The sequence below is a fragment of the Palaemon carinicauda genome, chromosome 12 (assembly GCF_036898095.1).
Source record: "Palaemon carinicauda isolate YSFRI2023 chromosome 12, ASM3689809v2, whole genome shotgun sequence".
Taxonomy (NCBI): Eukaryota; Metazoa; Arthropoda; class Malacostraca; order Decapoda; family Palaemonidae; genus Palaemon; species Palaemon carinicauda.
This window is the reverse complement of record NC_090736.1, coordinates 139956772-139970303: the sequence shown is the minus strand read 5'-3', so window position 1 is coordinate 139970303 and position 13532 is coordinate 139956772. Positions and strand designations below refer to the sequence as shown.

Here is a 13532-nt window from a genome sequence, read left to right as displayed (position 1 = left end):
ACCTGATAACAATGCCCTCAACCTTCTGCTACCTGTCCAAAAAGGAGCCTGAGGTTAGACCAGCTGTTGTGTAGCCACCACAGAGCGATAGAAAACGTATCGAGACTCCTGTGGGTCACGCCCTGCAGGAAGCGGGCTGCGAAGGTCATTAGACGCTTCCAGACTCCAACTTGTAGCACCTACGTCACAGAGTAGTATTACTCGAAGGCGAGGGACGTTGCGATGTATCCAACATCGTGCTGTAGGGCGACGTGACGGGGGAGGGTCTGGAGACAGGTCGAGATGAATGTCCTCAAGTCCGGGCTGAAGAGGTCTACTGGTGACTCTCCCCCATGTCCTCCTTGTGCTCCCAAATCGGCTGCAACTGAGGACAAACTGCAGCTGTTCCCAGCGCTAACCTCTCGATTCCTTTACTGGCAAGAAAGAGAAGGTCTTGGGACATCAGATACAGAATGGAGACTCGAAATCTTGAATGAATCGGACCGAAGGGCCGGGACCCCCAGATTCTGAGTCTAGCCAACAACTCAGGAGCGAGCCTGAATGTTGCCTTCCCCTCTTCCTTAGAAAGGGGGGAGTCGTAAGAGACCAAGAAGATTGCTTACACACTGGCCGTGGCCAGAGTGAGCAGGAGACCCAAGGCGGAATACAATCCGAGGCCTGTCGTAAAGGGTCTTGAGAAGATCTTTTAAAGGACTAAAAGTCCGAGCCATGCTCCAAGTTGGAGGTCTTCCTCCGACTAGGGCAGGGACAATCGTAGCTTCGCATGAGCGAGGATAGATCCAGCGGGCAGGAAAAAGTTATTCCTTTAAGCCTGAAGGTCAGGGAAAGGCTGAGCGACAGGCTTCATTGCCGAGAGCGGAAAGGAGTTTCCTCCCGCCGAAAGGCAATAAGACCGTTATTGCTGGAGAAGAGGCCTCAAGGGAAGAGGTATATCTCCCAATGCACCAACCACCTTAGACTCTTCACTTTGCCTGGGAGACCCCTGTGGATGACTATCGCAGATGACGCGACCTCCGTACCGCGACTGTAGCGGGTTGTCTCTTCTTGAGGAGGAGGCGTAGTGTCTCCAGGTATGAAGCCGAAGCGACGCCCCGGTTCGGGATAGATGTCGCAGTGTGGTTGCTTGAGTAGTCTGCGCCGTGGGAAAAGCTCTCCCGGGAGTTCCGTCAGGGGAAGCAGAGGGTCCAGAAACCGTTCTGCGCATAGTCCCAGTGGAGCTCTCCCATTGAAAGGTTGACAGACAACCTGGTCTTGTTGAGACCCATTGTCCACAGACAAAAAGGAGGGAAGACGCAGGCGTCGAAGTTGTCCCACCATCACCGGAATGCATCTTGCCAGAGTCTCGGGGTCTGAGACTGGGGGGAAGAATAGCGGAAGCTTGAGGTTCCAAGCTGTCGCGATCAGGTCCCCCAGACCAGTACTTGCTGGTTACCCAAGGTCAAAGACCCCCAGGTACACTCTCTCTACGAGGCTCTGCTCGGAAGTCTGAGAGAACATTCCCCTGCCTGGAATGAGAGAGCCGATGGTGGTATTGAGAGCATCTCAATCATCCCGGTATCTCTACTGCAAGATGTGAAGGTGTGAAAATGCGTCCCCTGCTGGTTAGAATACGCCAGAATCATGAAGTCGACGCGCACGGGGCGACTCGGCAGGAGCTGTAGGATCTGTAGAGGGGCCAGACTAAGGGCCCTAAGCCTGCCTGAATGATGGAGAGGTATCCTTCAGGTATTGACCATAGGCCTGGACCGCAACATGCCCCCCCCCCCTTTCCTTTGACGAGTCCGAGAACCGCATCAAGAATGTGGGGAAAGGACGAGAATATCCACTACCATCAAGAGGCTCCATAGGTCAACACCCACTGCAGGTCTAATAGTTCCGCTGGTCCCATAGGGGCCAGGAAGTCTGGTTAAACATTGCCTGAAGCCACCGGAACTTGGATCGCCCCACATGGAACTTATCCTGAGGCGACCGTTCGGACTATAGACGGGTCAATGAGGAAAGGAGAACTAGGAAACGTTCCAAGGTAGGGCTGAAAGCTCTGCTTGACTGAGAACAGGTACTGCGACTCTCCTCAGTCTTGCCACAGTCAACCGAAAGGAAGGCTCGGAGGATGTGGTAACAGAATCTGGCGTCCCCAGGTGGTCACCCATCCAAGTACCGACGTTGCTTAACCTCGCTGGACGGACGAGAAGCGGGGTTTCCAACGTGGTAAGGCCGTTGACTCAATATCATGGCCAGATACTCCAGATGTTGAGGCAGAGGAAGAGAAGGCTCCAAGCAAAGTACCATGAGCCCACACTCATGATAAGCATCCGGAAGCTTGTCACGGCGCTGAAGAAGGTCGAACCCGAGCCTACCGGAGTTGACCAGCCCTCCAAACAGCAGAGGAGGCGGAAGCCTGCACCTGAGCGGCCAAGAGAAAGGCAGGGAGAGTTCTCTGGGGAAACAAACCTGCTATGCCACGGCGGGATAGCCACACTGAATCATAAGCAGGAATACTTGCAGTCTAGGCTGAATTCGACGAGCACCCTGGAAGATGGATGGAATGGAAACTGAAAGTATCCATCCTTCCGATCCAGGGTTTAAGGAGTCCTGTCGCCTCGTTACCAGTCTGATCGATTCTGCTGGTCTACGCTGGCCGAAGTTTGTTCGACAAACTTGATCAGGGCTGAGAGGTCGACTACGGACATCCCCTCTCAGATCCTTCCTTACAAGAAAGGATCTGAGAGGTCGACTACGGACATCCCCTCTCAGATCCTTCCTTACAAGAAAGGATCGACTGAGGGGGCCGGGGGTGAAGCCGTCGATGATCCTAAGGAAGAACTTCGCCTAAGGTATGGATCATTCTGCCCAACCGGGCAACTCTGCTGACGCTATGGCATAGAGGTTCAGAGACACTGAATTCGCTGACAGAGACGGCAGGCGCGATATCCTTGGCTAATCACAGAGATTGTGCGGGAATGGGCATCAGGAAGCTGTCATTCGGATGAGTAACCTTAAGCATCCTCCCAGCGAAAAACCTGCAATCCTAGAGTTCGTGAACTCCATTTAGGACTATGCCCCCCCGGGGGAGTCTCCCGTGCCATCTGTTCCTGACAGGAGGAAACTGCAATTGGACACCTTGTCCCAGTTGTCGTACCCGATAACTTAGGCCGACGTGGTTGAAAGAAAAGGGCGCAGGAGCCCTGCAGAGTCTGGAAGAAAGCGCCTTGGAGGAGTGAAACCGGAAGTCGACTTCCTCCGCACAGCAGCTGTCTAAGTCTCTGTCCTTGGGCACAAACAAACTCTTCTCAAGGATGGAAGGGTGTCTGAGGTCATCGACCTCCACAGATGAGACACCCGAAGGAAGCCCTCAGTCAGCGCGTCCAGATGGTACAACATCGAGCTTGTCCGCAAGTTAGATACTTAACGACGAAAGGCCAAGGTGCCTGAGCTCGAGAGGAGGAAAGTACCCCTGATCTTCCTGTAGCTTCCTTGAACCAAACCTCGGGCCGTAACCGAGGAGGGAAAGAACCTGGTAAGCTCCCAGAGGAAGGGGTAAGCAGTCACCCCTTGTCCGATGGAGAAATCTCGAACGGAAAGCCCCCTCGCCAAAAATCCTTCCAGGGAATGACGGGGAAGGGCTAACCCAGGTTCAGGAAAGAGGAGTGTTGCTCAGATCTCCCTTAAGTTTCTCCTATTCTTGCAAGTGCCATGCTCTGCGTTTACGGGGTGAGGCCGTGTTCTGGAAATACGCTCCAGAAGAACTCGCCAGGCTGGCCATGCTGCGAAAACCCCATTGGGAATCGTGGTCGCAATCGCCCTGGAGCTCGCGCAACGGTAATTCAAAGATTTTCGCGTGGGCGAACGTGGAAGCGCCCATGCGCGGTAACGCAAACGAAGGTGAGCGAAGGAGCGCAGAAGGAGGGCGAGCGTGGTAGGAAGGGCGAGAGCTGGTGGTCGGCGAGCGACAACCCATAGACGAGCAATGGATACTGCAAGAAATAAGCCGACGTTTGTGCGAAGAAACACTGTAGGTTCGCGCGACGGAACACCATCCGTCCGCGCGATGGAAAAACCGTTGGTTCGCGCGTGGGCGAACATTGGAGAGCATGGGCGGGGACGCGCATGAGTGCAGGCGAATGGTCGCGCGGGCGCACAGGCGAGCGGTCGCGCGGGCGCACAGGCGAGCGGTCGCGCAGGCGAACTGTCGCGCGATAGCGCAGGCGAACTGTCGCGCGATAGCGCAGGCGAACTGTCGCGCGATAGCGCAGGCGAACTGTCGCGCGATAGCGCGGGCGAACTGTCGCGCGATAGCGCGGGCGAACTGTCGCGCGATAGCGCGGGCAAACTGTCGCGCGATCGCGCGGGCGAGCGGTCGCGAGGGTGGGCAGGTGGATGAGAGCGAGTCCGAGGCGGCGAACGCAAGCATTAGCGCGGAAACGCGCTGCCGCGTGGGCGAGGAAGACCGCTAGCGATATGGATCAACAAGCAATTGGTGGTGAGCTGGTGAGCGCTAACGCGCAGGTTGGCGATGGCGCGTTGTGTTATGCCGACGCGATGGTCGAGCAGCATGCGCAGGTGAGCGATCGTGCGTTGGTGAGCAGCATGCGAAGGTGAGCGATCGCGAGCAGCATGTGCAGGAGGGCGATCGCGCGATGGTGATCAGCATGCGCCGGGTCGCGCGATGGTGATCAGCATGCGCCGGGTCGCGCGATGGTGATCAGCATGCGCCGGGTCGCGCGATGGTGATCAGCATGCGCCGGGTCGCGCGATGGTGATCAGCATGCGCCGGGTCGCGCGATGGTGATCAGCATGCGCCGGGTCGCGCGATGGTGATCAGCATGCGCCGGGTCGCGCGATGGCGATCAGCATGCGCCGGGTCGCGCGATGGCGATCAGCATGCGCCGGGTCGCGCGATGGCGATCAGCATGCGCCGGGTCGCGCGATGGCGATCAGCATGCCAGGGTCGCGCGATGGCGATCAACATGCCAGGGTCGCGCGATGGCGATCAACATGCCAGGGTCGCGCGATGGCGATCAACATGCCAGGGTCGCGCGATGGCGATCAACATGCCAGGGTCGCGCGATGGCGATCAACATGCCAGGGTCGCGCGATGGCGATCAACATGCCAGGGTCGCGCGATGGCGATCAACATGCCAGGGTCGCGCGATGGCGATCAACATGCCAGGGTCGCGCGATGGCGATCAACATGCCAGGGTCGCGCGATGGCGATCAACATGCCAGGGTCGCGCGATGGCGATCAACATGCCAGGGTCGCGCGATGGCGATCAACATGCCAGGGTCGCGCGATGGCGATCAACATGCCAGGGTCGCGCGATGGCGATCAACATGCCAGGGTCGCGCGATGGCGATCAACATGCCAGGGTCGCGCGATGGCGATCAACATGCCAGGGTCGCGCGATGGCGATCAACATGCCAGGGTCGCGCGATGGCGATCAACATGCCAGGGTCGCGCGATGGCGATCAACATGCCAGGGTCGCGCGATGGCGATCAACATCCCAGGGTCGCGCGATGGCGATCAACATGCCAGGGTCGCGCGATGGCGATCAACATGCCAGGGTCGCGCGATGGCGATCAACATGCCAGGGTCGCGCGATGGCGATCAACATGCCAGGGTCGCGCGATGGCGATCAACATGCCAGGGTCGCGCGATGGCGATCAACATGCCAGGGTCGCGCGATGGCGATCAACATGCCAGGGTCGCGCGATGGCGATCAACATGCCAGGGTCGCGCGATGGCGATCAACATGCCAGGGTCGCGCGATGGCGATCAACATGCCAGGGTCGCGCGATGGCGATCAACATGCCAGGGTCGCGCGATGGCGATCAACATGCCAGGGTCGCGCGATGGCGATCAACATGCCAGGGTCGCGCGATGGCGATCAACATGCCAGGGTCGCGCGATGGCGATCAACATGCCAGGGTCGCGCGATGGCGATCAACATGCCAGGGTCGCGCGATGGCGATCAACATGCCAGGGTCGCGCGATGGCGATCAACATGCGCAGGTGGGAGGTCGCGCGATGGCGAGCAGCATCTGCAGGTGGGCGATCGCGCGATGGCGAGCAGCATCTGCAGGTGGGCGATCGCGCGATGGCGAACAGCATCTGCAGGTGGGCGATCGCGCGATGGCGAACAGCATCCGCAGTTGAGGGTTGCGCGATGGCGATCAGCATCCGCAGGTGTGCGGTCGCGCGATGGCGATCAGCATCCGCAGGTGTGCGGTCGCGCGATGGCGATCAGCATCCGCAGGTGTGCGGTCGCGCGATGGCGATCAGCATCCGCAGGTGTGCGGTCGCGCGATGGCGATCAGCATCCGCAGGTGTGCGGTCGCGCGATGGCGATCAGCATCCGCAGTTGAGGGTCGCGCGATGGCGATCAGCATCCGAAGCTGAGGGTCGCGCGATGGCGATCAGCATCCGAAGCTGAGGGTCGCGCGATGGCGATCAGCATCCGCAGTTGAGGGTCGCGCGATGGCGATCAGCATCCGCAGTTGAGGGTCGCGCGATGGCGATCAGCATCCGCAGTTGAGGGTCGCGCGATGGCGATCAGCATCCGCAGGTGAGCTAGTAGCTGGCGAACCATGTTCCTTCAGAAGTCTTGGAGAATGTTCGTGTGCCGGCTGTAACACACGCGAGCGATCCGGAGATCGCCGAGAGACAGGTGATCGTTGGCGAGCTGATGGTCGCTGGCGAGCTGATGATCGCTGACGAGCAGAAGGCTACGCGTGGAAGCCTGCGCATAGAAGAGTCCTTGACCCCGACCTGAACCGAAGTTCTAGATCGCGAGGGCGAATGTGGGCGCAGAGGGCGCGTAACAGGAACCAACAGGAACAGCAGGGATGATCATCTTGAAAGCGCTGACGAACAGGAGAGCGCTGATGAGAAGAAGGGCGCCTGTGCGCTAACACTGAGCAGGAGCAGGAGAGAACACAGCAGAAGGGCGCGCAGGGAAACCCTGACACGCAAGGGAAGAACCCCCGTGGGGGCAACCCTTTGCCCCGAAGGGATCGTTGTCCGCCGGGAGACCGCTGTCCGTCGGGAAGACCGTTGCCCGTCGAAAGACGAGATCAGACTGCTGTCCATCTGCACCAAGGCGGGAGATTGAGAAAAAGGAGTTGTAGGCTGCAAACGGAGATCCAAAAAGGCGCCTCAAGCACCCTTATAGGGAGATGAGAGGCCCTTACGACGAGGCGGACGGTGGGCCTTACGTCGAGGGAGGCCAACAGCAACAGCAGAAACCTCCGAAGAGGAGTCTCTATGAGTGTACTCTCTCGCGACCAAAAGAGAAACACTTCGTAGAAGAGACTGGTCAGCCAGTGACCTAAAAGGAGCAATCCTCCGAAGAGGAGCTCCTGCAGTTGCCCAGCCCCTTGAGCGAAACTGCAGGTGCGACCGCTCAGCACCAAGAGCATAGTCGCACGAAAAAAAGGCAGGAGAAGAACCCCCCAAAAGGGGAAAAACTCAAGCCTGGACAGGAAAAAAAACTTCCTACGGAAGGAAAGTTACCCGCCCAAGGAGGCAAGCCTCCTGAGAGTTCTAAAATGAACTGGAGAGCTGTCCGTCGTCACGGGAGTACTTCCAGTAGAAGGAGACACGCCCCTGACGAAAATACAAGGGGGGAGGCAGCAACAGCCGAATCCCCAGGACTCAACCAGACAGCTCACACCGTTGCCATATTACAGAAACGAACTAGATCGGTAACTGTAAAAAAATAAAACAAATAATATTAGTACACATTCATTCCCCCGGGAAGGCTCCAAAGAGGAATCCCGAGGGAAAGGAAACAAGAATTACACAACAGGCACGTGCCCTCACAACCACTTACACTCACGGAAGGAGAGCTGTAACCAAAACAGAATTATAACAATTATAATTATGTAATTATGTAATTTAAAAATGAATGAACACTTAAGAAAGAACGAAAACCCCGAAAGGAATCGTTCTACAAGCTGAAAAACAAAAAACAACTACAATTAGATTCATAACTAATTGAGACAAACGTACGGCGTAGCAACCCCACACACGGAAAGGAAGCTACAAGGGCGTAGTAACACGTAGTAAAAGGGTGAACGACCTCAAGAGAGAGAGAGAGAAAGACATAAGTCAAACTCGATCGCCACCCATAAAATTACGCCGTGGTGGCCTAACTGCCGAGGACTCCACGTAGATATCGTACACTACACACACAAATCTGAAAAGGAAACTTACTTATTTCTATACTCAAATATATATACAAACGTGAAAACATGTTTACATATATATTGAGTAAATGAAAAGTAAGCGATTAAGTAAAGACAAAACAAACAATGGCTGCCAAGAGAGGACCAAGACAGAGACGTCTGTCACAGTCCGAGCCAAAAGTGAAAGTGAGCATTCACCTGTGTGTGAGGGGGAGGAGGGGTAGCTAGCTACCACTCCCCTACCCCCCCGCTAACTAGCGCGGGGGTAATACACCCTCGTTAAATTCTAATGGCTTGCCATTTCAGCTGCGCTAAAAGGTAACCCTTTGTAAATAGCGTGGTTTGTATTACGGTTACGGAACAACTACTACTTATAAGCAAATCCAGTTCTGACAAGATATTTAACTTTTACATAGTTGCCAAGTGTTTTGTTATGAATTTTTGTTAGTTGTGCCTTAGATAAAGTTTTGATAAGCCAAGTTGAATAATTCTTTATATTACAATAAAATATAAAGGTACAGTAAAGGTTTTATGACTGTTTGAGTTGAGTTTTAAACAGGAATGTGTTGTGCAATAGGTTAAATTAAGATATACAGTACCTCCATAATTTGATTTATTCTACAGAATTTTAGGTAAAGTTGGAATATAGCCTCAATTTAAGTATCTACAGCATTGTAAGTCACATTAGGATGGGGTTGGTATCCTAGTCTTGCTAGGTAAGAATCCCACATCCTAGGTTAAGCTTAGTACAGATTCCTGTAATATTGAGAAGTGGTAAGGTAGGGAAAGCCCGTAATTCTTGTTTAAACATATGAACCAGCCACATTTTTTGCTTTATATCATAGGCCGCATTGTGGATGCCTTAAATTTTATATCTTGACTATGATTTCGATTGTAGTGTATAACCTTGTACGCTAGATTACGGAAGGAATGTCGGGATGCATTGCCCTAACTTGATTAAATTAGCATTTTCTTGGGTCTCGCTTAGTGGGAGAGGAGTTCAGGCTAGCTAGATTAGGACCTGGTGCCTAGGGTAAAACATCCCTATTGTTCTCAATGTAACCATATATATGGTAGATTATATTTGCAATATTACACAATGAGCGAGGATTTCTTTATGCATAGATTATGACAAAATTTAGGATTGTCTCCCTTTTCCCGATTAGGGCATTACATTCAATATGTGCTCAACCCTATCCTAAAATCCCGAGTTTCCAACCGGCCCTCCATAACCTGGGTGTTGACATGTTTACTTAAGCCTTACTGGGTGGTTTAGGCCTACCTAAAAGGTGTCATGCCTATTCTACTTCTTTCAAGGATCATATATGCTATTATCATCTGTAGAATAAACCAACCTGAGACAATTTGGTGCACAAAATCGCTCAAGCTACCAGAATTCTCAAATTAAAAATATTGCACATCATTAGTAATATTTTACCTCCCATATAGTTTTTTGAACATTAGAAAGAAAAAAAATGTATTCTATCTACTTTTAATAGTTGAGTGTCATATGATTAAAAGGCAAATATATGATACTTTAATTTCTAGCCAAATACTGTAGGCCTATATGAACCATATATTTTTCATACTCGTTATCCTTTTCTGAACATGAGTATTAGGGTAAACCACCAGACCATGACTTTTCCCACATAACCCCGCCATACAATAACAATTATGGGGTACCTCAGGTAGAAACAGGTTTTCTTTGGGGGGAGGGACTGGTGTTAAGGGGGGAGGGACTGAGGTTAAGGGGGAAACTGGGATTTAGGGAGGAGCCGGAGTTTAGGGAAGAGCAGAGTTTAGGAGGAAAATAGGATAAAACCCCCTTATATTTGAGTAGGTCCCGGCAAGAGACTGCACTGAGAAGCACAGAGTATGCTGGAAATATTGTGCTGTACAACCGTACACCCCAGCCACTGTTTTTAACGTATGAAATACCAAAGAAAAAGCGGTCAGGCTATCCGGCTGTATTAGATCGACTGCCGGCACGGGGCCGGCAGCCGGAGGAAGGGGTGCTTGTCCATGGAAGCCGCAGAAGCGTCGCCGGCAGGCCGGAGGTCGGTCCGGCGGGGTGAATCCATCTAAGGCTACACACTGAGCAGCAGAGAGGTAGGAGACACCTAGAAGGGCGACCGTCGGCACGGCGGCAGGTCGCCGGCGCTGGTGAACCTAGCTGGGTACATAAGATGGAGGGTTGTCTGAGATGTCGGCGGCAGCGGCGGCGGCCCCCGGCAGGCTGCCGCCTTAGGTAATCCTCAGATAGGAACATCCTATGAAGTAGGAAGGTCACATGGGGTGTCAGCGGCTAGCGCCGGCAGGCGGAGGCGGCAGTGGACCGGCTCCAAAATAGAAGAGAGAAAGATAAGCAGGGAGTGGGGAAGGGTAATGTCCGATACCCGACCTGCTTCCCTCCGGAAGGAGTGCTCTCATGATAGGAGGGGATACGCCTATCATCGGGCGGCAAACGGCTGGATGCCTATGGTAATCCAAGGGGGGCGGCAAACGGCTGGATGCCTATGGTAATCCAAGGGGGGCGGCAGACGGCTGGATGCCTATGGTAATCCAAGGGAGGATCAGAGGACACTCAAAAGGGAGAGGGAGATCTTCCGCCGGCACTACCCTATAGTTCCACTATGAGGGGGAAGTGTAGCAGAGCGGCCAGCCAAGCAGAAGAGCCCAGCTTAACCTACAACTCTCCCCAAGGGAGGAATTGTAGGACAGCGGACAGGGGTGTGAAGGCAAGCCAACACAAAGGGATAGAGTGGGGAGGGGGTTAGGGGTCTGAGGGAGCAGAAGGGGTCGCAACACTAAAGCTCCCAAAGGGTGGGGGAATCTGTTAGAAACGCTCTCCAACCCTAGGGTAGGTTAGCTCAGAGTAGGCACAGCACTGGTGTACTGTCCTAAACTATAATAAAATAGAATCCCCCAAACCCTAACCTAAACCAGGAAAGTCTTCTCCTAGATTAGGGAGGGCTGGGAAGACATATCGCTAGGCTACAGGGAGGAAGGGACGTGTCCCAACCAAGAGCAGTCTAGGGGGAAGGGCAGAGTCCTTCCACCTTGAGTCTCAGTCGATACCTAAAGGGAAATGTGTTCCCTAAGGGTGGACTGGGATGAATGATAGGTACTCTGGGGTTCTGTCCGAGGTCCCCCCATATACTATGGTAGGGAAGAGGGAAGAACGATCTAGCCTAACCTACCCGAAAATCATTCCGGGTAAGGGGGCTAAGATATAGCAAAGCTACCCAGAGGGAGGTTACCCGAAGGTAACAGGGGAGATAAGGAAGCATACAAGGGCCCCAACGTTGGGTTAGGGGAGTGTGACATGGATGGACCAGGCACGGTCCCTTGTATGGTCCCTAGAAGGCGAAAGAACATGTGCAACACTGAATCTTGTATATGTTTAAAAATGCCTATATCTTCATTAACATTAACACTAGGAACACTTATTATATCATGCAGAAGTAAACATGAACACTAGGCTGCAGCCTAGGCTAGGTTAGAAGTCTAGTATGGGGTCGGCTAACTAAGAACGCCGAAGAATACCATCGGCATAATATAACTAATTTCTAGCAATGAAAACTAAATAACTAATGATATTTAATTAGTTATAAGGCCGGGAAGGCTGTTCTGGCTAACTAAATAAAACATGCGAGGCGAACAGCGGCGTCATAAAATGGCACCTCCGGGCAAGGCACAGCTCTGCCACAAAACACAAGATTTAAGTGTAAAAAATTACTTTACGGCTAGAGCTTATTTAAACAATACAAGACTCTGGTACTCAACTTTCCAGAAGAAGGCGAGGCCGAATGTTGCGACATGGCGAAGGATGCAAAAGATAATTAGCGATCACTGGGAAAAACCAACCAATGTAGGAAGCTACAGGCTTAGGAATGGGGACGGAGGTGACGTCACACAGTATGGCAGACCGTTTGTTTACGTTGCGAGTACCGTAACAGTAACGAAGGAGGGTAACTTTGGAACGGCTCCTCAGTTACCTCGCCACCTTTCCCCTTCGAAGCGTAAACGTTCTGTGGGGTACAGATAGCCACGTGGCGTGTTAATGCATGCATCCCCTGTTGATATACAATATCCTAGAGGGAAACCTTTAGGGTACTCGCACCAGAAGTTAGAATTCTGTGAAACCTTTAGTTCAATTCTCTGGGAATATCTACTGTAGTCATATATACCCTAAGGAAGCTACTGAAGGAACCTTCCATCAGGATGACATGGCTTGAGCCCAAAAATTAAATTATATACTAACCCATAAAAAACAATGAGATGGCCTGTCATTTTCTTTCGGTTATAGGTAGGTTACCTTAATTCAGATTTAGTCAAAAATACTTCTGTAGGTCCTCTGGACCCAGCAGTAACAATTTCGTTTTATATTTCGAAATAAACATAATTTCACATAGAATAGAAAAAGAAATTGACGAATCATTTAAACTAGAGGCCTCTAAATTGTTTTAAAGTTCTATGGCCGATTACAACTGATATTCATTACATATTAGACTTGGACTTACGCAGCACATGGGATTTTAGTGCTACGAAGTTATTCCATTTGTAAAATACCTTAGCCTATGACTGCCAACTCAAATCGAAATAGGCTTACCAACATTGCAAACTACATATCTCTCTATATTCTTTATTATGGAAATAAACCTAATGATACTTCAATATACCTCATCTGGTATGTCAATCAATTGTACTGTACCAACCTTTGGAAAAACGTAGGATGTATAATTACAGCAAATATCAGAAAGAAGTTGAGGTATTCTCTCTCCTGTTTTCCTTCAACACCAATGGTAGAGTAATGACACACCCGACTGCGGAACAATACATCTTTTCCAGGAACAACTGGAATGGAGAAAATGTTTTTTCCTTGTTAAATCATTATTCAATATTGTCTTTCTTGTTAATACTATGATATGGATACAGAACAAAATAAACTATATTAAATGCATGCTCAACTCAGCTGGTTTTACGATAAAAGGGAGGAAATGCTATGAACTACTTTTCTGGCATATTTTCCCCAGAATTTTGGGGGGATTTTTATGTAAGCAAATAAATGCATGGACACCCCTAATTAAATGCACACATTCATATGTCCTCATACACACATATATACGAAGGATTTCCGAGGATAATGTTCATGTAGCATTTTATGTTTATACCTTTTTAGACATGTTCATATGGCTTTCTTTCTATTGTGTTTTAGATAGCCTTATGTGACCTACCAATAAAAGTGATCAAAATAGACTACTGTAAGTTATTAACTATGATGAGGCTATATGTGACAGCATTTCATAATGACTGAATAGCGTATATGATTTAAATACGAAGAGAT

The 13532-nt window shown here is 51.5% G+C and overlaps 1 long non-coding RNA gene across 1 annotated transcript in view; it reads right to left on the bottom strand.

Annotated features, from left to right (window-relative positions):
• Window positions 1-13105, bottom strand: part of LOC137650666 (uncharacterized) — a 56587-nt gene extending 43482 nt beyond the window's left edge. The window contains exon 1 of the long non-coding RNA XR_011046032.1: window positions 12904-13105. This is a non-coding gene — a long non-coding RNA (uncharacterized lncRNA). The remainder of the gene's footprint in view (window positions 1-12903) is intronic.
• Between the last annotated feature and the right edge of the window lie 427 nt (window positions 13106-13532).